This window comes from Mustela nivalis (assembly GCF_964662115.1).
Source record: "Mustela nivalis genome assembly, chromosome: 7".
Lineage (NCBI taxonomy): Eukaryota > Metazoa > Chordata > Mammalia > Carnivora > Mustelidae > Mustela > Mustela nivalis.
This window is the reverse complement of record NC_139026.1, coordinates 11,223,137-11,248,031: the sequence shown is the minus strand read 5'-3', so window position 1 is coordinate 11,248,031 and position 24,895 is coordinate 11,223,137. Positions and strand designations below refer to the sequence as shown.

At 41.3% G+C, this 24,895-nt stretch overlaps 1 protein-coding gene across 50 annotated transcripts in view; it reads right to left on the bottom strand.

The window, feature by feature from the left end:
- The window catches only part of RBFOX2 (RNA binding fox-1 homolog 2), a 274,726-nt gene that overhangs the window by 70,580 nt on the left and 179,251 nt on the right, over positions 1-24,895 (bottom strand). The window contains exon 1 of one of the 50 annotated variants that reach the window (XM_082740314.1): positions 23,132-23,239. The exons of 47 other annotated variants lie outside the window; for them this stretch is intronic. The gene's annotated coding sequence lies outside the window, so the exon portion shown is untranslated. Of the gene's footprint in view, positions 1-21,520; positions 21,662-23,131; positions 23,240-24,895 lie in introns of those variants that run through there. 2 more of the 50 variants (XM_082740317.1, XM_082740316.1) reach the window with 2 other exon arrangements.

Genomic DNA, 24,895 nt, shown 5'->3' with positions numbered 1-24,895 from the left:
TGCCTTCGGAGCAGGTCATGATCCTGGGGTCTTGGGATGGAGACCAACATTGCATCGGGCTCCCTGCTTAGCAGGGAGTCTGCTTCTCCCTCTGACTCTCCCCTCTGCTTGTGCTCTCTCTCAAATAAGTAAAATCTTTTTTTTAAAAAAACCTTCTTTATGATGAGAGGGGGCTGTTTTGCACATTGTAGAATCTCACACAGTGCATGATAAACACTGAGCATTAAATAAAAAATTTAAATGAAGGAGGATTAAGATGGAGAGTCACATGTATGTGCACCATAGCAGACCGCCTTGTTTGGCTGAAGCAGGGAGCATAATTAATGAAGATAATACATACTGAAACAAATCTTATCTTGGGTTGATATCAAGTTGGAGAAGAATGTTGGAGTAGGAACTGAGAGTTGGTAGAGTACCACTGAGAGAGAAAAGACCCAACGTTCATGTGTTTGCACTTTAGGTCCACAATTTCCTTCACTCCTGAAAACACAAAAGTTAAGAATGATGTCTTTCTCCTTTAGGTAGTAACAGAGGCGATGCATTGCCATGTATGGTCTTCTGGTATACAAATGTGGACTCTGCTAAATATTTTGATTCTAAATTCAAATACACAATCACAGTACACAGGTCCCATCACACAGGAAAAATGTATAACCCAAAGACCAAGTTTCAACCCTTTTATCGGTCAATTTCCAATTACAATCTCAGAGCTTCAATCATTACCCACTTATGGGTGACTTCCAAATATTTTTTTAGGTCCAACCGTGTCCTTTCTCCCATGCTTTCACGGGAGGGAGAGTAAAAACAAAAACTGAAACAAAAAGGAGCATGAGCCTGACAGACCTGAGTTAATATCTCAGTTGTACCTCTTACCAGATACGGGGGAAATCACACAAGCCTTTCCAGCCTGCTTGCTCATCTGCAAAATGGACTGTTCACTGCAGAGTCTGCTGCAGTGGATGCACTGGGAGCCAGTGAACTACTGACACGGTGCCAGGCACCCACCTCGATCAGGTCTCTTGTCCCGCTTCCGGTGCTCGCAGCTGCGTATTTCCACCTCAGATCTGATCCTTCCGCCCTCGGTGTCTCACTTCCACTACAAACTGTGTGTCTAAAAAGTGAGTTTACTGACGTCTTTTCATAGTTCTGCTAACTGAGTGAATCATCTTTTCCAGTCAAACATACTAACTTGGAACCTCTCCCTTATCCTTTATGATACTTTGCTCTATGTAGTGAGTATCCCAATATCTAAGTCCGTTGACTAGTGATGGTTTTAACCAGTATTTCCTGGTAAGAAAGAACCATCAAAATAGGAGAATAACAGACTCATAGCTTATGTAATGTTAATAGCAGACAGGATATACTTAGGGGGTGGCAACCAGAACGCAGACAAGAGCATACTGGAACCTGCTGGAGAGGACATGTGGGCCTACGCAAGGCCAGTGGGGCAAAGGCCAGGGAATTAAGAGATGCTGTGGAGGGAATTTAAGGATGTGGTAACCAACCAGTTATAGGCAAAGGGCAAACAAGATGGTTTTAAGACTTACAGTTGCAGCCTCACTATTCGGGACTTATTAACCCTCTCACTTTCATCAACAGTTTAAAGAACAGTTTGCTCATTACTTACAAGTCACACTACTTGGGGTAAACGAGTCTGTGTTGTTATTGTTTCTTAACAATAAACTGAATTCTCTGTTACACTGAATTATTCTGAGTATTACTTGAATCCCCCTTTAATGATGTTTAAGCGGTTACAACATGCTAGTCTTTAACATCAGGGAGAGCGAAAGCACATGGGAAAAAATAAGATTTGCTTTTGTACGACCAAAATTAAAAGGTGATTAAGGCATTTAAACTAATAATTATATCTATATTATTTGTGCTATAAATAAAGCTAAGCACAGAGAACGATAGGAGAATACACAAAGAATGGCCAAATGGAACTGCCCGAATTGTTCCAGGATACTTAAAGTCTATGTAATCTTAGAGTACTTTTATTTATATCTTCCCATTTATTTTTTCAACTTCATTCTAATTTTTTCAGTTTGGTAATCCTGAGGCCCACTGACATACCCGATCTGCTCTCATGCTTCTACTCAACACGCTGCAAATCCTACCTCAAGAGAAAAGTTCCCAATCTCTGTATGACATCCATGATCAGAATGAATCACTGATAAAAAGAGACCAATGTGAATTTTACAACAATAATCATCTTGTGCTTTAGGTAGAGCATCTTCTAACCAGTTTATTACCACGGTCAGGGTCACTTAGCATTTTTGTCATGCTGTAGAAAAATGGAAATTAATTCTCCAGCTTTGTAACAAAAAATATTTTTGCCCTTAAGTCTTTTACAAATTAGATCATTTGTATCCCCTGGGATCTGCCTAGACAGGCTCAAATTTCAAATTCTACCTGCCTTTGTGAGAAAGAGTTTTACAAAAGTACTCAGCTGACAGAACCTAAGCAAAGGCCCACCATTCTTCTGAGACCTTGTCCTGAATGGTGTCTGATGTCCCTGACCCTATCACAGAAAGAACACCGGATTGAAAGTCATCAAGAAGTAATTAAAATAATTTTTTAAAAGATCTGTGCCTGGGTGGTTCAGTTGCTTAAGCATCTACCTTCGGCTCTGGTCATGATCCCAGCAGGTGCCCCGCTGCAGGGAGCCCGCTTTTCCTTCTCCCTCTGCCCTCGCCCCTTCTCCCCAACTTGTGTTCTCGCTCTCACATAAATCTTAAAAAAAAAAAAAAAAGCTCTGTAGAAGAATGACAAACCGAGAAGATGACTTAGAGGAAAAAAATGAACGGAAGGATATGTACAAAGACAAAACAATGCATTTATCAGACATACAGTGAGATCCATTCTAGAGTCTCCATTTACTTATACACTTAAAACAGGGCCACCCCAAATCTATGTCCTTTGGTATTTGAAATACTCTGTATTGAAAACAAATGTCCCTTCCATCAGTCTAAAAACAGTCAGGTTCTCTATTACACTGCTGGTGTCTCCTTTTGTTCTTCAAACTACCATAATAACCTGGGGGGGAGGGCTCTAAAATCAAAGTGGTTCCACTTCTCATCTCCATAGAGTCTCACCCTCTGAACACCTAGTGCTGAAAGCATTAGTATCTAACAGTCCTGAAATTATTTCTGGTAGCAAAGGTAAGTTAGATAAAAGTCAGGTGCTTTCTCGTTAGCAGTGACTATAAATCATAACCAGAGCCGTAAGATGTCAGACAATCTGCAGGTAAATAAAAATTTGAAGGAAAAGGCTATACATGGAGTTTCCTTGTAGCCTCCGGTTTTCAGGTTCAGGTTCAATTCCAACAGTTCATTCTTCCACTGGCTGTCTGTGACTTATGTAGATGGTTGGGATCCCGAGGAAATTCACAACAACAGATTTAATGATTATGTGATGACAATTATAGTAATAAAAAACCCATCACCAACTAAAATATTAAATTTATACTAAAATATTATCTGATTCCAAGAAAGGAATCTAGGGACACATTTATTCCTGCCACAGTCTCAACAAGATCACTCACCCTAGGCGGTACCCACTTCCACGACACTCCGCCTTGCACACCCACAAACTCCTTTTACTTGCTTTCTGACAACAGAGATTCCCATATTTAATTGTGCATAACAATCACCCTGGGAACATGTTTTCTTTTAAAAAAAAAAAAAATCAAGATTCTTGCCCCACAGATTATGATTCAGTGGGCTGGGCGTAGGCCCTGGTACTCCAGGTATAGGCGGTTTGGGAAACATGGAGAAGCACGAGGAGGCTTTGCTGGCACCATGAGAGAGCACTACGGGGATGAGAGGTACATCGAGAAAATGCCCTGCAGCATCTACACCTCCTAGAAGAAGGACAGAGATTACAGAGGGAGGAAATTATGAGAGGAAAGTAGACGTGGCCAGAAATGTAAGTTAGCTGAAAGCTGAGGGACCTTCTTATATAGAACCCACAGACAAGAGAATCAACCCTAGTTGTCATTGCTGTTGTTTTTTAAAGGCAAACCTAATGAAGTATAAGCCTAACAATGGTCCTTCTTTCAGAGTAGGTATAACTGATGCCCCAGCACCCAAAGTAGGAGTGGGCTATAGCCACATGAAGGGGGCAGGGAGTGCAGGAGGGACCCAGTGCAAACCTGAGCTCTTGCAAATGAAGAATAAATAAAAGAGGAAATATTTCATACTTAGAATTAAAGTAATTTAGAGGATGTGGCAATATGCAAGTCTAAGGATAGATACAGGCTTGGCCAACAAGTCACCTACATGCTTGTCTCCAAATCACTTGTCTTCAACACACACACACACACACACACACACACACACACACACACAACACACATCTTTCAAATTACTCAGGAAAAACCAGCCTGACCTCTCCCCTGAGGCTGAGTTCTGCCATCTCAAAGCAATGAATATTTAAACAGAAAAATAAATATTTCAGAACAAAGTCATTCAAACCAATAGTCTATTAGGTTAAAAATGAGAAACCCTATAATAGTCTTAATGTCTCCAACCTCCTAAAAGCTCTCTCTTCCGTATCTTCTGTAAGCAGTATTTAGAACCCCAAACATCATGAATCATGTCTTCCATCCACAAGAGACAACAGGAAATACTTTGGTCCAGCTACTTGCTTCCTTGGAAACGTTAGGTCCCTAAACCCAACATGGCTGGTTATCTATTCTAGCCAATATAATTGATTTATACAATTCATGGGTGATTATATTTTCTTAACCAAATTTTCAATACAATTTAAATTAGCTTACTCTTTATTTTCATCTTCATGGGCAATTAAGTTTGTATCCTCTATATGCTGAACTGCAATATCCTTGAAAAAAGCCGTAACTCAGGTTCAGAATAAAACACAAGCAAGATTTTATAGTGCCTCCTGAATCAGAAAATACTGAATTCTTCTCTTTATAGATATTGCACTGGATGTCCTATTATAAAACTGGATGTCCTATATATTCAAAATGAATAAGTCATATTACCTATAGTAACAGACAGAATTTTCCCCCATACCCTCCCCTAAACCAAACTGCATTCAGTCTGCAACCACAACCACAGGATGGTTTATATTTCCTCTCTTGGCTTCATCAATAAAACCCCTGTGTAGATCAGGAGCTGAATCACCTGCCCTTTGTCATCGCTTCCTCATCAAATAAGGATGGTAAGTGCACAGCAGGTAATTTTTAGAAAGTGTCTGCTAATTGAAGTGGCCAGATAGTTGAATATCTGCTTCTGAGGCTGTAGGTCTGTAAGAAACCCAAGAACCCTCTCTTCTAGATTTAGGAAGTCTGAAGAAAGCTCACTGTGATATCAAAATTGTTCTTGAGTATGCGCGGCAGAAACAAGTGATTACAGGTCTTTTAAATGCACGTGCTGATGGGAAGGCTGTGGGAGAATTCCTTGCTCAGCGCGCAGGAGACAGAGGTAACAATCGTCTCTGCTCTCAGCAGCTCCCACCCAGGCTGTTCCCAGCATCTCTCTTCTAGGAATTCTCCTGTCTTGAACAACCTCAACCTGATCAATTTTCAAGCAGCTCCCAGAACGATCTCTCTAAAATAAGTCTGAATCAGATATTGTTAATCAATTCTCTTCTGAAAGTCCTAGGCTCCTAGATGCCCCTGGTCTCAAGTCCAAACACCTTTGTATGGAAGTCCTACCTCCTACCACCTTCACCCATTCCGCTTCGATTCTGGCCACTGAGTATTTACGGAGTACTCCTGAGGGGGAGACACTTGGTCTGGCGAAACAAGGGTGACTACAGAGACAAAGTTCCTACCCTCAGGAAGTTTACATTCTGGTAAGGAAAGACAAAAAAACAACAGGCAAGCCAAATGGGAACCACTTGGGGAAACAGTTGGTGAGCCATGGAGGAGAATAAAGCAAGAAAGGGGGTACAGGAGCACTGCGGGGAGCACTGACTGGGCTGGAGCGACAGAGAACTGCTCTTTGATACAGGGAGGGGAATGACTGAGCAGACACCAGTAGAAAACCAGAGAGCAAGCCGTGTGTCTGTCAGGGTGGGGTGAGGGACAGAAGGAATACAAATGCGAAGGCTCAGCGGTGACAACACGCTCACCTTATTCTGGGAACTAGAACAAGGAGGCCCCTCGTGACAGAGCTGGAAAAAGCAGCAAGGAACAGAGCAGCAGGAGATGAAAGGGAGAAAGGTGGCGGTGGGCAAGGAGAGACGGGGGGACAGACATCTTATAAAGCTGAAGGGCACTACAGGGATTTTGACTCTTACTCTCCTGCAAGGATTTTGAACAAAGGGGCACAGTCAGGTCTAGGTTTTCCAGGGACCACTCAGCAAGGCAGAAGCAGGTAGACCAGTTAGGAGGCCATCGCAATACCCCACCGGAGAGATGACAGTGGCTCAGCCCAGGTGCTGCTCTTGTATGTACTAATTCCTGGAAGACACCTTGTGCTGTCTCACCTCCGGTGTATTTGCACCTGCTGTGCCTTCTGCTTGGAAAGCCTTTCTCCTTCCTACCCATCTGGCTAACTTGCACACACTCTTTAAGATTTAGTTCAGTCATCCACTGTTCTTGGACTCACCCAAATAGGGACAAAAACATTCCTTCCCTTTATCCCCCCCGAACCTAATACTTATATTCTATTATAGTTATCTGTTTACATAAATACCGCTTCTATAGAACATGGATTCTTTAAGGGCATGTAACTGTCCAGGTCTAATTAATCTTTACATCCCCAGTGACTGCCTTAAAAATGTTCAGTAAGTTCTTGTTTTGTTTTGTTTTTTTCTTAAAGATTTTAATTATTTATTTGACAGACAGAGGGAGAGAGCACACAAGCAGGGGTAGCAGCAGGCAGAGGGAAAGGGAGAAACAGGTTCCCCACTGAGCAGGGGATGAGGGGGCTCCCACCGATGCGGGGCTCGATCCCAGGACGCTGGGATCATGACCTGAGCTAAAGGCCGACTGAGCCACCCAGGCGCCCTCCAATAAATCCCTGTCAAAGGGGAAAAAAAAAAAAAAAAAAAAGAAATACATTCAAATTACTAAAGTGTATAACTAGCTAGAGACTTTTGTTAGTTTTTAAGAGAGACAATGACATTAGTACAGGAAGAGACCCAAACCCACCCAGCATGAGGAAACATGGGTGACATAAGGAAGCACGGACAGATGGGTCTGCGGGGACACCTCAAACTCTGACGGGCTTACAACAGGATTATGAGCCAGAGCAGAGGCAGAGGGAAGCACATAAGCGGACAAGTGCTGGAGGCAGTCGGGGCGGTGGGGGGCTCGGAGTCTGGAAACGGGCATGGGGGGGGGGGAAGAGGCTCCTAGATCTCAGTCTGAGGGGCTGCATGAGAAAAGGCAGTGAGAGGAGAATGGGTAGGCAATTTCTAGAAGTCTAATTTTCTTAAAAAAGATTTTCCTGATATAAACTACTAATTAGATTTTACCTTTCAATATTTGAAGTTCATTTCTCTTTTCAAATGCATTCTAAAAGGTCTTTCATAGTTATTTCGAGGGTGTTTGGGGCAATTTATTTTCCCCTTTTAAATTTAGTTTTTATTTTTCTCAAATTAATGCACGTCCCTGATGGTACATCAATGGGTGCAGAAGAACTCATCAGAAAAAAACAGCAGTCTCCTACTATTCTTCCCTTGGCCAACCCTCTTGTGAGTGACCCTCTTTTAACAGTTTCTTAAAAGGCAGCAGGTTCAAGGCTGGATGATGCCGTTAGGGGTACCGACTCCTCTCACCTCTCCAGGCTTAGAGGACACGTCACTCTGTAGATCTGTGCACACAGGATGTAGGATTGGCCTCCCCCTTGAGGCAACTATCGGGGATCAGGTGGGCTAACTGTTCATATGGTAAACTCTGTCCAAAAGAGGGAGGAACGGACAAAAGGGAAAAAGTAGATAAAAGACCTCTCCGCATTCCCTTTGAAGGACCAGCCAGAGGAACAACAGTTCTACAGAACCTCTCTGAAGACTTCTACCAGAATCTGGTACAGATGATCCCCAACTTAAGGATGGTGTGACGATTCAACTTCCCCATGGTGTTAAAGAGATACGTATTAGCAGGAACTGTGCTTCAAAGTTTGAATTTGGATGTTTTCCCAGGCTTGTGATAACGCAGTACGGTCCTCTCTCCTGATGCTGGGCAGACGCAGCCACAACTCCCCATCAGCCAGGTGAGCCCGAGGGTCGGCAACCTGCACACGGACATCCCTTCTGCCCCTAGCCAGCCGCTCTCTCACTTTCAGTACAGTATTCAGCAAGTTACATGACACAGTCAATACCTTATTATAAAATAGACTTTGTGTTGGATGATTTTGGTAACTACAGGCTACTTGAAGTTTTCTGAGCATGTTTAAGGTAGGCTGAGTTTGTATGTTTGGTAGCATTAAATGCATTTAAATACATTCTGACTTACCACATTCTCAACTTCCGCTGAGTTTATCAGGGCATAAATCAAGGAAAATCTGTAATCTGGAATATCTGTTACAAAGTTCTGGCCAGCCCACCTTCCTTATTTCACACCCCTTATCACACCCCTGCTTTCCTAGGACTCTAGTAAAATGTAAATGAGGAAGGTTTTTTTCCTGGTTGTTTTTTTTTTTTTCATTTTTTCATTTTCAGTGGAGGTAAAATTGGTATATGACATTATGTTAATTTTAGGCGTACGACATTATAATTCATATTTGTATATACTACAAAGTGACCACCACAGGAAGTCTAATTATCACCGGTTACCATACAATTGACCCTCTTCTCCTCTGATAAGCACCAATCTGTTCTCTGGATCTATGAGCTTTGTTTTGTTCATTTGTTTTGTTTTGTGTTTTAGATCCACACATAAGTGAAATCATATGGTCTTTGTCTTTCTCTGACTTACACTGTTTAGCACAATACTTTCAAAGTCCATCCATGGGGTTGCAAATGGCAAGATTTCCTTCTTTTTATGGCTGAGTAGTATTCCACAGTTCATACGTGTGTGTGTGTGTGTGTGTGTGTGTGTGTGTGTGTGTGTGTGTGTGTGTGTGTCTCTCACATCTTTATCCATTCATCTGCTGTTAGACCCTTAAGTTGTTTCCGTATCTTGGACATTGTGAATAATTTAGCCGGTAAGGTTCTGTCTTGGTCTTTGCTTTCTAAGATGACTGAGGAGATCATCTGTCTTACCTCTTGTATTTTCCATCTTTGTGTCTTAAGGCTCAACATTTTGGGAGGTACCTTCAATTCTATTTTCTATTTGTCTGAGGCATGTTTTCTTTTGACAATCACCTTCTTGATCTCTAATCCTCTTGTGCATTTTCAAATTGCTCCTTTCCATTACGCCCCACCATCGTTTTATGAATGTATTATCTTCTTGAACCGGACTTTAGCTGGAATGCTGCTTTAAATTTTCCTCTCTCCCTTGGATTGCCTGTTTCCTTGAGGGTCAACTTTCCTTTCTGTTCCTACTGGTCTCTTTCAAACTGAAAGTTCCTCTCATATGGCTAATGGTCTTCATGCACTAATTATCCAGGTAATAAGGACTTGATTAGCGGGTGTGGGTTTTCTCTGTTATTGTATAAGTAAACCTGTTTTCCAATTAGCTCTCTCCCTAGAATTAAAATTTCTAACTGGGAACTCAGTATAAGACCAAAAAAAAGAGCATGTCAACCAGCAGGATTCATTTTGGTGTAAGCTGCTAGGGAAGTGTGGAATGATCTCTTCCCCAAATGTAAGACTGAAGGAAGGGTTGCCAATACCTAATAGGAAAAGAATTAAATTAAATTTCCCCAAGCATTTTGATCTACTTCTTTAGAGCCAAACCATCTGGCGTCTTTGTTTTTCCTTTTTTTTTTTTTTTTAAATTCTGGAGAAAGGGGACAGCCCAATACTTGCTGGCCATTTCTATTGGGAAAGCACTGGAGATGCCGAACAGGTCAGTTATCTCCGCATGATATACACGGAATCCCTGTTCGCTCTTCCTCCTTCACTACTGCTCTGAGTCCAGAGCCTCTCTGGGGTTCCTGCTGGGCAGACTGGCTTCCATAGCCCTAGCAGCCTCCTTGTCCTCATTGGTAGGCTTTAGTTTCCACTCCATGTACCCATCCGTTGGTTCCCATTTGCTTTAGTTTTTCCAGAAATTTGTTTAACTCTCTTGTTCATTAGTAATACCACTTTTCGCCCTTCTCTCGTTGCTGTTACTGGTTTAGTTCTTTCTATGTTTTCAGTGGGGTCTCACAAAGAGATACAGGTTGTGAAAGTACCCCGTAACTTAACCCAGAAGTCATGATTTATTTTCTGCAAAAGATTTCAACCACAAGGAAGCTATAGAATTCAGGTTCCCTTTTAATTTTGTGAAACAACATGGGTTCGTGAATTTCATTGTTTCTTTAAAATAACCCTTTAAGAACACCAAGATTCATTAAAAGCGAACTAGAGAAGCTTCAAGGAAAATGAAAAGTATGTACTGCAATTCCTCAAAGAGCCCTTGTACTTATGTTTTTGTAAATTAGATGCATTTGGATCACAGGGAACAAAGCAATTCAGGAAATATCAGCACTAAATGCACACTATATGTCACAGTCCAAACATCACCTACAAGCTTACTCAGCACTATGTGATAAATCCTGATAAATACAAAACACTTTCACGGATCTAATCACTCTCAGAAAACAAAGCAAAAACAAAACAAAACAAAGACCCCCAAATCAAGTATTTACCGATTAGAATGCCTAACTCTTCACCTCCTACCTCCTTCACAGAACGTAGGATCTGGCCAAGGTCAGATGGCAGTCTGAAAGGGAGAAAAACACTCCTCAAAACCCTTCTGATCTCCAGCACCTGGATCAATAAGGCATGCCATAGACTCTGACCCTTCAGTCAGGAATGGAATGGCCATGAAATATAAATGAGTGGCTGCAATATTTAATCCTTTATCATAGCGAGACAAATAAACCCAAAGAAGGAATTAGAACCCTATGCTGGAAAAGTTCACCCAAAAAGCGATTTTGAGTAAGCTATTACACTTAAACAGGAAAACCTGTCCCAGAGTAAGAGAGAATATTCAACTTAAGAAAACAAGCATGCAGGAAACGCAGAATGGAGATCCAAAATCAGTTCCTAGGAGCACCAAAAAGAAGCTGTCTAAACTTCAGTGGTTGCTTAGTAACAAAACACTTCTCAGACTTCACTCTACACTTCTTTCCACGTCAAACCAAATGATCCAAAACAAAAACAAAAAATCTTTAAGCATCTTTAAAAAACAAATAAACAAAAAACAAAGGGCATATCTATTTCTTCTTCCTACTCACCATCTTCCTTCCCTATAACTAAGTTATCATTATCCCATCAACTGGACTAGCCAGCTTCATTCAAGAATAATTTTTCAGCAAAGAATGCCCAAAATACAGGAGTTGAACTTTTTACTCATTCTAGGATTTTCCCTTTGAGGAATGAGGAGCATAAAGACTTGGTATTTTAGCCTTTACAGACTAAACAACTTTTGTTAAAGGTCTGAACTTCTCAGGAGGATGTTCTGACAGCAGAAAGAACACCAGACAGGGACTACGTAAAAATGAATTCCAGGGGTGCCTGTGTGGCTCAGTGGGTTAAGTTAAATAAAACTTCTGCCTTCCGCTCGGTCATGGTCTCAGGGTCCTAGGATAGAGCTCTGCTCAGCAGGAAAAGCCTGCTTCCCCCGCCGACCCACCCCCACCTGCCTCTCTGCCTACTTGTGATCTCTGTCAAATAAATAAATATAATCTTAAAAAAAATTAAAATGTATTCTAGTTCCAGTTCTGCCATTACTTTGCCATATGACCTTGGACAATTCACTTCCCCTTGGGATCCACATCCTGACTCTGTAAAATAAAGTTCACTTTAGTTCTAAGAATCAGCGATTCTGTGATAAAGAAGCCCTACCCAAGGGGCAGAATGCACTAAAAAAGAAGAAACATTAGGTGTATTACCATGTGAAACTAAGTATTTCCTTTCTAACAGAGAGAGTAAAAGAAGTGCCATTAAGTAGTTTATCTGCTCCCAGGCCCAAAGTGGCTAAGAGCTACTGTAAGGAGCTAATACCTTGATTTCTCTCTTCTCGTGAACAAATGCTCCCACATGATCACTAAACCATCAAACTGCAAAACCTTTGTGCTGAGATAAAATTTCAGGAAGTTAATGCTTGTACAGAATTGTCGAATTGATCAATTCTGCACTTTCCCATAGGTACCTAAGGCTCCAAGAAAACTGCCAGACATTTCTCTAGGTTTTGGCTAAGGATGAGTCAGAGATTTTTCTAATGTAAAGGAAAAGTTAGGGGCACTTGTCCGGCTCGGTCAGTGGCGCATACGACTCTTGATCTTGGGGCTATGAGTTCAAGCCCCACACTGGGTGCAGAGATTACATGAAAAAATAAAATCTTTTTTAAAAAGCTAAATATTAAGGGCCTATATTCATGTTATACTTTATACAGTGGCTATCATCAAAAAAGGGGTACAAATAGCATAAACTTTGGAGTAAGATAAACCCCAGGCTCTGCCATGTGTGTGACTCTGGAGAAGTCATTTAATCTCTCAATGCCTTAATACTTTTATCTGTAAAACTAGAGAGAAGATGGCCATCTAATGGGGTATCTCTAAGAATTAACTGACAACGTGTATACGAAATTCTTCATTTCTAGCTTAAAAAAAAAAACACAAACAGGGGCAACCTGGGTGGTTCAGTCGGTTGGACGTTCCACTCTTGGTTCCAGCTCAGGTCATGATCTCAGGGTCCTGAGATCCAGCCCCCCATCTGGCTCCATCCTGGGCATTACGCCTGCTTAAGATTCTCTCTCTCCCTCTGCTAAACAAGCAAGCAAACAAACAAAAAACCACACATGGTACAGATAATAACCACTATCTGCGGAGGAAGACGACAAAGGGAAAGAGAATACAGTCCACAGTGTGAGACCTAACAGCTGAGCTCTAACCTTGAAGATCTTCATGCTCTTTTTCAAATAAACAGTTACATCAACATAAACAGGGGGAAAGCAACCACATTCTTCTTACTAAAGGTTTTATATAAAAACACAGGTGAAGTGAAATTAACTAGAACGCAGCACAGATATTCCCAGCTTCTCAAAAATCTCCTGGTTCCTCAAGAGAGAAGACTTGAAAGCATATACGTGGGTGAACTCTTGCTTTGCTGCTCTGCTAGCAAATGACTGACAACCATGTTACCGGAAATCAAGAGCACTGTAAGCAATGCCATCTACCTTCTTTAGTTTATACAACGTGTATAGTTCCCCATGCCCTCTCCCTGCTGAAATTTCTAGATAACCTGAAAGTCAGTGAAAAAGCATTGGCTAAAAATCTAACTACTGCTTTACTGAGGCTTTCTAAAGTTCCACACGTTTTAGAACAATGATCATCATATCCACAGTCCACAGTATCCTATTTTCTACACTAAATGAACAAATGGTACGTTGACTTTTCTTCCTCCCTAATCTGTAAGAATTGCAGTTAACAAATACACAGGAGAAAAAAAATTTTTTTCCCTTTCCACAACAGACCGCAAAGCATGCTAAACTATAAAAACATAGAAACCCTACTTCTCCTATGATCTTGACCATATTTTTTGTTAAAGAACTATTTTTACCCTTAAGTAAGTCAGTCCTAGACACCCTCTGAAACGATTCTACCTCTGAATCTCATTCAGTACTCAAGAATTTGGTTCCAGATTCATATAAACATCCTGCATGTCTCTCTCTCTCTCTCTCTCTCTCTCTCTCACACACACACACACACACACACACATACCCTTTCCTCTCACCCAAGGCCACTGCCAAACTTCCCAAACTAGTTCTCTCCTCATCTGAACTTATAACGGTAATTTACTGACATCATATTCATGGAATTCACCACGTTCCGCCTTGTATTTCAACTAGTAATACATATGTGTATTCTCCAATACTCCTGGGATTTCCTGTTCAAATGAGCGTTCATTCATAAATTAGGAATATATTAAATGAGGTACCACTCAGTTTTCATTTAAAAATAAGTGGTCTCACTTCTGCTTCTAATCAAGATGGAGTAACAAGAACTGGAATCTTGCTGTAACAAAACAAAACCCAGAAAAAAAAATTTGGAACAACAGCACTCAAGATACTGTATGTCTGGCAAAGGACACTGATCCATGAGACAAGGTGAGCTTTGTAACTGGTCAGCTTACTGCCTGAAGGAAGCTTCCAGGCTGTGGGATGGACAGAGGGAAGCCAAGGCAGCGAGAGCTCTCAGGGCAGAGTGCCACAGCACAGAGAGAGAATGCTGAAGAGGCACAGAGGGCTGTCCTCGAATACTCAGTTAGGTTATGACCACTGCACACGTGTGAAGAGCTACCTGAGGCTGGAGAACGGACCACCTAAAGGAGTGGGAGGGAATAATGCCAGGAGGTCACACAGTGCCTGGAACAGAGCGCCTGCTCCCAAAGATGAGCGTGCACGAGCTGGTAATTTAAGAAACATCAGGTAGAGACTAAGAACCTTGCACCTCAACAGTGAAGAAAAATTAAGCAGAAACTGAACAGCTCTGGACCCTTCTAAAAAAACTTAAAACAAGACCTGAAAGGAGCAAACCATTTCTAAGAAACTCAGCTGTGCTGCAGACAATGCTCAAGAACATACGTAAAATGTATAGAGAGATATATAAAAAGACATATATCCAGCTTCCAACAAGGTTAAAAAAAAAAACAAAAAACTTTCAGTGTCTGGCACCCAATCAAAAATTACCAGGCATGCAAACAAGCAGAAAAATACAATCCATAATGATGAGAAAAATCAATAGGAACTGATCTAGAACTAATACAGATGTTTGACTTAGCAGACAAGAATATTAAAACATTTGTATTTCACACACTCAAGAAAAACTATATGTAAAAGAAAAATTGAGCATGTTAAAGAGACATGGAAAAAAAATATATATATACATCAAATTCCAGAGACAAAAATTGTCATGTCTGAGATTAAAAAATCCAACCAACCAACCAACCAACCACACACTGGCTTGGATTAATGGCATTAGACGTTTCAGAAGAAAAAAAGTAGCACTCTTGGTAATACCACAAAAGAAACTATCCAAAAGGAAATACACAGAGAGGAAAAGCCTATCAAACAATGAATAGTGAGCCCTGAAGATGACATGGAATGGTCATGGTCTAATATGCATCTGTACTGACAGCTTTTCAAAAGGAATATGCAAAGAATCTAACTCTTGAACATCCTGAGTAGAAGGAAAAGAGAGGGAGACGGCAGTACTTATGTGTGTGTTTAATGTACTTACAAGGTTTGGCCAAACCCTAAAATTTCATTGTCACCTTCCCATGTCTCTTTGCCCTTCCCACTGGTTGGGGCCAGGCTCTTCTTTCTCCCTTTCCTGGCTTCCCTGCAGACTGGAGCTACTATGCCACTTACCTGCATGCTATGTTCTGGATACATGCTGCCTTCCACTAGAACATCTACAGAAGATCTGTGTATTCCCCAATAAACTGTTTGTTCCCCCAAATTCTCCTTCTAGCCAAATAAAGCACCCATTTCTAAAATGACACTTATATTTTAGTTATTTACTGATTTAAGTAATAAGCACTAGGATGTGTGTGATTACCCAATTTAACTCTCTCATTTTTCATTTCAAAAGAAAACCCTGTTAATGAATTAAAAAAAAGTTAAAATTCATTAATTCAATTACAAAGTATTTACCAGATACCAAATTGAACCAGACAATAATGAACACTGGCGGTATAGTCACAGTCCTGAAAGAAACCAGTGTGGTGGGTCAGAACAGATCAATATACTCACAACTACAACACTGAATGGTATGGGCTAAGACAGCAACACACACACAATGCCAAAGAAGCACAAAAAAGGGACAAGCCTAGGAGACAGGGCAAGCTTTCTGAAAGCGGTGAAGTCTAAGCTGCACATTTAAGGCAAGAAATTAACCATGTTGGAGAGAAAGGTCTTCTGGCTCAAAGTAATAGTACATGAAAAACTATGAAAAATAGGAAGGTATAAAATATGACATATTCAGGGACGGCAAATGGCTCAGATTTGGGGGTAGAATGGAAGGAAAAAGGAAGAGAAAAAGGGGAAAGAATTTTGCTATTTTCTGGAAGGGAATGAGAGAGCAAGGGTTTCACTGTAACAGGGCCCCAAGATGACATGCCAAAACTGCTAGGAACTGGAGGAACTGGGTCCCCTGTCATCAAGCTGTAGGAGAAAACCTTCCCACTATTAGTCAAGGAAGGAGGACCCGCACCCCTCTAAGTCAGGGGTTGGCAAACTATGGCTCTGGCCTAAAGGCGGTCCACCACCCATTTTTGTACAATCTAAATGCCAACATGGTTTTTATATTTTTAAGTAGCTAAAAAAAAATTCAAAAGAAGAATATTTTGTGACACATGGAAATTATATGAAATTCAAATTTCAGTGTCCATAAATAAAGTTTTACTGGAATATGGCCATACTCATTCATTTATGTATCGTCTATGACTTCTTTTATGTTTCAACAGCAGAGCTGAATAGTTGTGACAGAAACACCATGGCCCGCAAAACTGAAAATATTTACTATCAAGACATTAGCAGAGAGTTTGTGGACCCTGATCTTTCAAAAAAATCTCATCTTCTTCACTCATGTCTCAGTTCGTCTCTTCAGAACTTTTCACAAGGAATCTTGGCATCAATATCAGATTAAAATATCGTTCTGTTATTTATGGATATAAACGCATTATTTTATAATTTCATAAATAGTTACTGATTTCCATTTTCATATTTTCTAGTTAAATATTCCTTTATACATGAAATATCAAATTCTGATTGCAGAACTTTATCCTGTAATTCTGAAAGAATCAAATGTCATTAGTTATACGATTTCAAGTTACAATTTTAAAAACTGCATTTCCTTTTCTTTATAGCAAGACTGGTCATACTTATTTCCCAAGCCTTAATTAAATAAGAAATATCATTCTAATGTCCTGAAACTGGTAGTGCTTTGAAAGAACTCATGAGGCAGGATGAAAAGAATATACCAAAGGAAGGGAATCTAAGAGTGTTTCTATGATATGTGATTTATAATAAGTATTATTACATCAGAATATTTTTCAAGGATTGAAGGCATCTTTTGGTTGTGTTTTACCTCTATTCTCAACAGAAAAACCAGATTGTGTTTTACTGTTGCTACCAAGTGAAAAGCCTCTTATACTTCCTAATTTTGTCTTTTCAACATATTTTGATACAATTTCAACATCTCAAGGGAAGTTATCATATTTACTTTTGCTGACCTTGCTGAACTGAACAGCTGACAGCCTGTATAGCTTTAGAACGGTATAATTAATATTCTACCTAAGAGATCCGCTCATTTTTAATTTGAGAGGCAGGGTGGGGGGTCGTGGGGGTTAGGGAGGGAAAAAATGAAACAAGGTGGGACCAGGGAGGCAGACAAACCGTAAGAGACTCTTAATCTCAGGAAATAAACTGAGGGTTGCTGGTTTGGGGAGTCGGTAGGGATAGGGTGGCTGGATGGTGGACACTGGGGAAGGTATGTGCTATGGTGAGTGCTGTGAGTTGTGTAAGACTGACGAGTCACAGACCTATACCCCTGAAGCAAATAATACATTATGTGTTAATTTAAAACAAAGAGATCCCCTCATTTTTGAAGTTATAAATTGCTGATAACACTACATGATCGATAAGCTATGAAAGCTGAGTGAAGGGGCGCCTGGGTGGCTCAGTGGGTTAAGCCGCTGCCTTCGGCTCAGGTCATGATCTCAGGGTCCTGGGATCGAGTCCCACATCGGGCTCTCTGCTCAGCAGGGAGCCTGCTTCCTTCTCTCTCTCTCTCTGCCTGCCTCTCAGTGTACCTGTAATTTCTCTGTCAAATAAATAAATAAAATCTTTAAAAAAAAAAAAAAAAAGCTGAGTGAAGTCAAAACACATCAAAAAATAAAATTTATAATAAAGATATGATCCTTGACACTCATAATTGATATTTCACCTAATAATTAGAAGTAAATGGTAAATCATTCACAGAAATTGAAGCGATCAGTCCGAGACAGTCAAGTCTCTGGAAACCGTATGTTTTCTACCTGTGAGGCCTGATGCAAGGCAGTAAGAAAGAAGTACACAAAGGACAGAAGATGAAAGGGAACACTTAGCAGTTATCTTCACGTATTTAGCTTTCATGAAGAAGAGAGATTAAATCTCTCTGTGTGACTCTGGATGACAGAATGAGGTGAGGTGAGAAAACCCTAATGAAAATAGCCTGCTGTAAAGAAAACTCTTCTACCTTTTAATGGCCAACAATGGAACTATTTATCTCATGAGGCTGCTAGTATAATGGAAGCGTATGCAAAGACAGAATTAAACAGATTTCAAGTTGGAAACCTATCTCTGTGTCTAAGGCCACCCAAGTGCCTGACCTTTCAGATCTCAAAGTCTAATGTATGGTAAAAATACCACCTATCTCAAAAAGAGATTAAGATGCCTGGGGGGCTCAGTCACTTAAGCTTCTGCTTTAGGCTCAGGTCATAATCTTGGGGTCCTGGGATGGAGCCCCCCCATCGCATCGGGCTCCCTGCTCAGCAGGGCGTCTGCTTGTCCCTCTCCCTCTGACCCTCCCCCTGCTCCCTCTGTTTCTGTACCTCTCTCAAATAAATAAAATCTAAAAAAAAAAAAAGAGAGAGAGAGAGAGAGAGATTGACAAGTGATGTATGATGTGACCACAATAATGATTATGCATGTAAATTATGTATATTATTGTACATGTAAGGTATGCGTTGTACGTAGGTTATTGCAAGTACAGCTGACCCCTGAAAGGTATGGGGGTTGGGGTGCCAACCCTGCCTCTGCCCCCACATTGTCCAAAATCTGCATATAACTTTTGATTCTCCAAAAACTTTACTAGTAAATAGTCTACTGTTGACAGAGCCTTACCATTAACAGTCAGTTAACCCAAATAATGTGTGTTATATGTACTATGTACTGTATTCTTACAATAAAGTAAGCTAGAGAAAAGAAAATGTTGTTAGGAAAACCATAAGATGGAGAAATAATTTACAGTACTGCACTTATCGAAAAAAAAAAAAAATTCCATGCAAGTGGGTGTGTGCTGTCCAAACCCGTGTTGTTCAAGTGTCAACTATATTCCATCAAAGCCTAGAGTAAGTCAGAGATGGAAATTCCAGAAGTAAATCAGAGAGTCTCAACCAGATTAATTCATTCACACATTCAACAAACATGTACTGAATACCTACAAGAGGCACTGGGGTACCACTGTTAAGAGTGTGGATTCCCAAGCCAGTATATGCATATGAATCCCCACATCTCTTAGCAGCTGTATAAACTTGGGCAAGTAACCTAACCATTTTATGTCTAGGTTTCCTCTTCTATACCAAGGGGAGAATGACAGGGTTGTGGAGAGGAGTTCAATGAGCTAATGTAGACAAAGTGGTTAGCACGGTACCTGATAGTACCACATCCTGTATTTAAGGATTAGCTGATTAGCTGTATTCTGACCACATTATGACTACCCACCAGAGGCAGAGTATGCCACAGACTGCTGACGAGGTCCCTGACCTCGAAGGGCTTACAGTCTCTGTAGGAGTTGGGTGGCACAGAAAATAATCAATCAAGCATACCTATAACAAGTAACGATAAGCTAAAATCAGTGTTAAGAGAAGAAAAAGCAGCATATGCGGATAGGGAAATTCAGTGGAGATGGGCTGGTCAAGGGAGTGCTCTCCCATGAGAAGCCTGTGGTTATCTGGGTGAAGAGCATTTCAGGCTGAGAAACAAACAAACAAACAAGCAAAAAAGAAGAAGGGCAAGGCCCAGGGCAGGAGGATACTGGTGTGTTAAGAGATGAGCAGAGAGGCCATCATCAATGGAGTGAAATAAAAGGAAGAGAAAAAGAGAAGTCTGGGGAGGCAGGCAGGTTCTTGACCACACCGAGCCTCAGAGACCAGAGTAAGGGACACCGGATTTTATCCTGAGTCTGCAGGGAAATCACCGGGAAGGTTTAAAGCACAGGAGTGACAAAATCAGACTTGCACTTTAAATAATTCACTCTGTCCATGACCTCTAATGAATTATCTGACTCTAAGGTTTCCCGAATGTCATCATTCGAACAGAATCAGCGGCACACTGAAGCACCCGGGAGGCGGCAACACTGCAGCATGGCGGACAGGCCGCAGGGCTTCTGACGGCTTAGCCTGGATGCCGAGCACCGAAGCCCGGGCATAAAGTAGTTGCGTTCAAAACCGCAGAGCATTTACAGCAGGGGTGTGTCCCATCTAGATTTGTTGGATTTCAGAGACCAAGCATGGTGAAGGAGGTTTAAAAGAAAGACTGGACAGTGGTTCTGGAATGATGAAACAGAAAGAGCAAGGGATTATGGCTCCAGAACGACAGGTCTTGGGACACCAACAATGTCGGGTTTCGGAGAGGAACCAGAACACCAGAAAGAGGCTGCTGGGCGGAGGGGCGGTAGCAGCTCTGTCACTGGCTCCTGCTGACGACCCAAGTGTCATCTAGAGATGCCCAAGAAACAACCCGAGGTAAGGAGTTACACAAAGAGATGTTAAAATGTGGCTGTACACAAACCAGAAGTCAAAAGAGGGATGAGACTGTTTTCACATGGCCATCTGCGTGGATACGAGTCTGGAAATTTTCAGGCAAGAACACACAACTAGAGGAACAAAACTAGGCCTTTACACCACACGCTGTCACAGGGAGCGATGAAGTGTCCTTTACCTTGCCCCAGGGAGATGTCCTCCAGGACCATGCAAACTTGAATACTGGATTATCAAATGCTAAGCTCACTGAGTCTCAACTGCAAAACTAAGGAGAAAGGTGAAGTTAAAAAAAAGAGAAAGGGGCCAAAGAGGTGTGTGTTTGGGTGGCAGGGTGTAGGCACGGGGATGACCGGGAAGAAAAATCATCTAACAAGTCCAAACTGCTCAGATGTAATCACATTTATGCAATTCTGGATATGTTTTCAGGAAAGCTCAGTAATTGTTGGCATAGCAATCTTTTTCAAGAGTCCATCTTGGCTCTGGCAAGGCAATGGTTAGAACTGAAGATATGGAGCAGTGTAGAAGAATTCCGAAAGAAACCAAATCTCTGGAAAAAGTGAGGCTTTTTTTGGTTCATTGTAAAGGAACATAAATTAGCCTCCAAGCCACAATCTGCAGCTAGCCCCAACTTCCCAGGGTCCTGCACAGCCCATAGAAAGGGGCAAGTGTGCCAAAGCCAACAGCGGGGCAGGAGCTCTGTGGATGAAGAATGGGATGAGGTTTGGGTGGGCCGGGCTGGCAACGGAGTGGACTCACTTTAAAGCACTGCCACAAAATGGAGACTAAATAATCAAGAGCACTTTCAAAATTCACAGAAGATGGGCCATGCTTAAGCTAGATCACAGAACCAATTCCCCTACTCCAACTCGTTCCAAAAAAAACAAACACAAAGAGGAAAGGGGAGAAAATGAAACAAAGCAAAACATACCTGCTCTGTTATCTGTCTTTAATTAAAGCAGAAAATACCCTCCCTCTTCTCTTCTCCCAACCACCCTGGAACAGAACAGCGAGAACCAGCCACGGCTCAGGTGAAAGACTTCAGCCTCCCAGCTACAAAGAGGGGAGATAGCAGACAATGGAACTGGTGATTCATTACAGAAGAATACACTCCGGAGCCGGCCTGCTGCCACATGGGCTCACTGCACTATTTAAAGGAACAGCAACCCCCTTTCCAACCTCCCTTTTTCTTAACACCTTCCCTCCTCTCGGTCCTGATGGAAAACAGATTTTGAAGAAAATGCCAGCAAAGCACTGAGCTGTCCAAGAAAGGGAGGGCTTTGTGTTCCACAGAAACTGGCAGTCTTACACTATAGGAGTACAAAAATTTTCTTTCACATCCATACTGTGAGATCTTTTCCTCTCTGCCCGGTATACTTTTCCTTCCAACAACAAACAGTTTATCGGAGTCTGAGTCTGGCGAAACACTTTTTTATTAACTAAAGTCATTTGCAATTTTGTTTCTCTAAATTTACACATACTAACAATGACTTCTCTTTCCTTCCTTTCATTCTGCGTTGTTTTCATAGACGTGAAGAGATGCGGTAATTTCATTCAAATACTCAGAAATAACAGAGTAGCTCAGGGAAATACTCCTATGACATTTACATGAACAATGGATACACCTAAAGTTGTATCTTAAAAAGTCACAGGAGCATGTCTGTCTACTATATTAGAATTTTGTGATTAAATTGTCATTTTTTTTTTTAAAACAAAACACTGACTAGCTATTGTAAATGACAGAGCAGTTTGCTAATTACCCCCAAAACTGGCCTTATGAAACTAGAGCCGGTAAGATACTAAAGGCACAACCACTGATCCAGGTCTAATGTTGTCATCCACTGAAAGCCCTTCCCCTTCTTCCATCAAAGTGAGCAATTAATTTAAAATAAAGGGATACAGAAATGTCAAGATCTAATATGCAGAGAACCTAGGTGATAAAATGATAAAAACATGTCTAAATACCTTTCTTAATATACTAAAGTCAAGACCCTAGACACCATAATTAACCATTTCACTGTGATAACTGAACCCTAAACAGCGCAGACATTTTATATTCGCAAAGTTTATCTGACAGATCATTATCAAATATTGGGATTAGATGTCTGGCTTGAAAAACAAAAACCAAAAACAAATTTAAAAAACCCCAAAACCTTGTAAGGACAAATTAAAAAGATCTGGCCCATTTGGTTATTTCCTTTTTTTTTTTTTTTTTTTTTTTTAAGATTACTAGCAACCACGTATGTTACATTACACAGTGAGAATACACACCAAAATAAAATATGCTGACATACATACTAAAAATCCACAAATCTCTTGAGGCGCCTGGGTGGCTCAGTGGGTTAAAGCCTCTGCTTTCGGCTCAGGTCATGATCCCAGGGTCCTGGGATCGAGCCCCACATCGGGCTCTCTGCTCAGCAGGAAGCTTGTTTCCTCCTCTCTCTCTGTCTGCCTCTCTGCCTACTTGTGATCTCTGTCTGTCAAATAAATAAATAAAAAATATTTAAAAAAAAAATCCACAAATCTCATGCTCTGTACTTGCCTGTTACAGAGATTCGGGATGGGCAAAAAGGCGCAACTTCCTTCTCAGCATCCAGCACATCCTGAGACAATCACAGTGATTCTAATTTACCTCTTAGAATTCTTAACCACCAAGAAATCAATCCTTCTTTCCAGTTCTTATTTCTCTCTTCTGCTTCGCTGCTAAGACAACCGTTTTCTTAAATACTAATTACTCAGCCTGCACTGAAGCACGCATGAGCGTAAGCATTCGAACTTGTGCTTACACATGCTCACCCAGCTCCTCCAGAAATGAAGGGCACATGTTCCAGGAGGCCATAGAAACCCTCTGATTAGAATAAGCACTAGTTTAGAGAACTCTTTCACTGATCTTAAAATATATATAATGAAAAGTCAAGTAGTTGGAAAGCCCTCAGTAATAGCTGAGAAAGAAGAGAGCTGTCGCCCTGTAATAGTGCCAGTTAATGAAAATTGAATGAGGGCTCCAGGGTTAAGAAGTATCATTTCCCAAGCAACAAAGAGAATCCAGAAATAGGTCTTCTCTTTTATGGAAATTTTTAAAAAGTAAAGCAATATTTCTAAAGAGCTAATTAGGCTAACAACAAAGGGATAAGAACTGGGAGAGAAAATATGTCAAAGATTTCTCCCCTTTCCAAAAGAGGAGGGATTCTTGATCATCTCCAAACTCAGATCTGGTGAAAAATCACTTTGGAAAGATATATTCTTCGGAACTTTGTTTCCCTCTAGGTCACGTTGGCAGAATCTCCCTAATGCCTTCCCTCTTTCCAAACAGCACTGCAGGGCATTATATAACATTTAACGGAACAGTGTTCCTGCTCCTAAAAATGATGCCTCTATCCAGATAGCTAGCTGACTCTCTCGCCCTCCGGTGGTGACTCGGAGAGGAAAAGAGGAGAGAATACCCCCCACGCCCCCCCAAAAGCAAACTCCTTAAAAGGAAAGCACTGTCCAGAGATGAAATTTCCCTACAGAGCATAAAAGCCTGGAATGACACTGATCCTAAGTCTGAGCCTAAAGGACAGGAACGCTCACCGTAGCAAATGATTTCACTGACCAATTGCAGTCTCATCATTCCCTCTCCACATACACGTAAATAAAAGAGGGTAAAAGGAACATACAGAGGGTGCCAACGAGAAAAAGAGCATGGCCAGGGGGGAACCGTGGAAGAGTATTCATGTTTTCCTTTCTCAAGTCATTTCAGGAATGACTTGCTAAAATGCAGATTAGATATTGCCTGGCATAACCAAAGACAGGCAGAGAGAGAGAGAGAGAGAGAGACAGAGACAGACAGACAGGGAGAGAGACAGGGAGAGAGAGATCTTCCATTTCCTACTCCCTCTCCTTCAAATGCCTTTTACTGCCCCTGTGATTGTCATTTATGCATTCAGATTTGTTCTCCTGAGTCTCACAGAGGGCTCTACCTGCCTCTGCTACACCTGGATATTCCTATGGTTCCTACCGAAAACATTCTTTGCCAGTAACAAAGCCATGAACACGAAGCCTATTTTTCTAGCCTTCATTTTTAATAAGCCATTTACGGCGAAGCCAGCAGAACGGCAATTCCACAGCCAATCCTGAGAAACTCCAGTGGATCAGGAATCAGATTTCCCTAGAACACAAATTCTTCTGCAATTCTTAAAAGGAAGTCAATCCTTTTTCCCTCTTTTTTGGCAGTCTGTTAAGAATCTCTTCCTACCTCTGCAGTCTCTCTCCCTCCCTCTTCTCAGAACCAAGACAAAGAGGTAGACAAATCCCCACAGGGTCT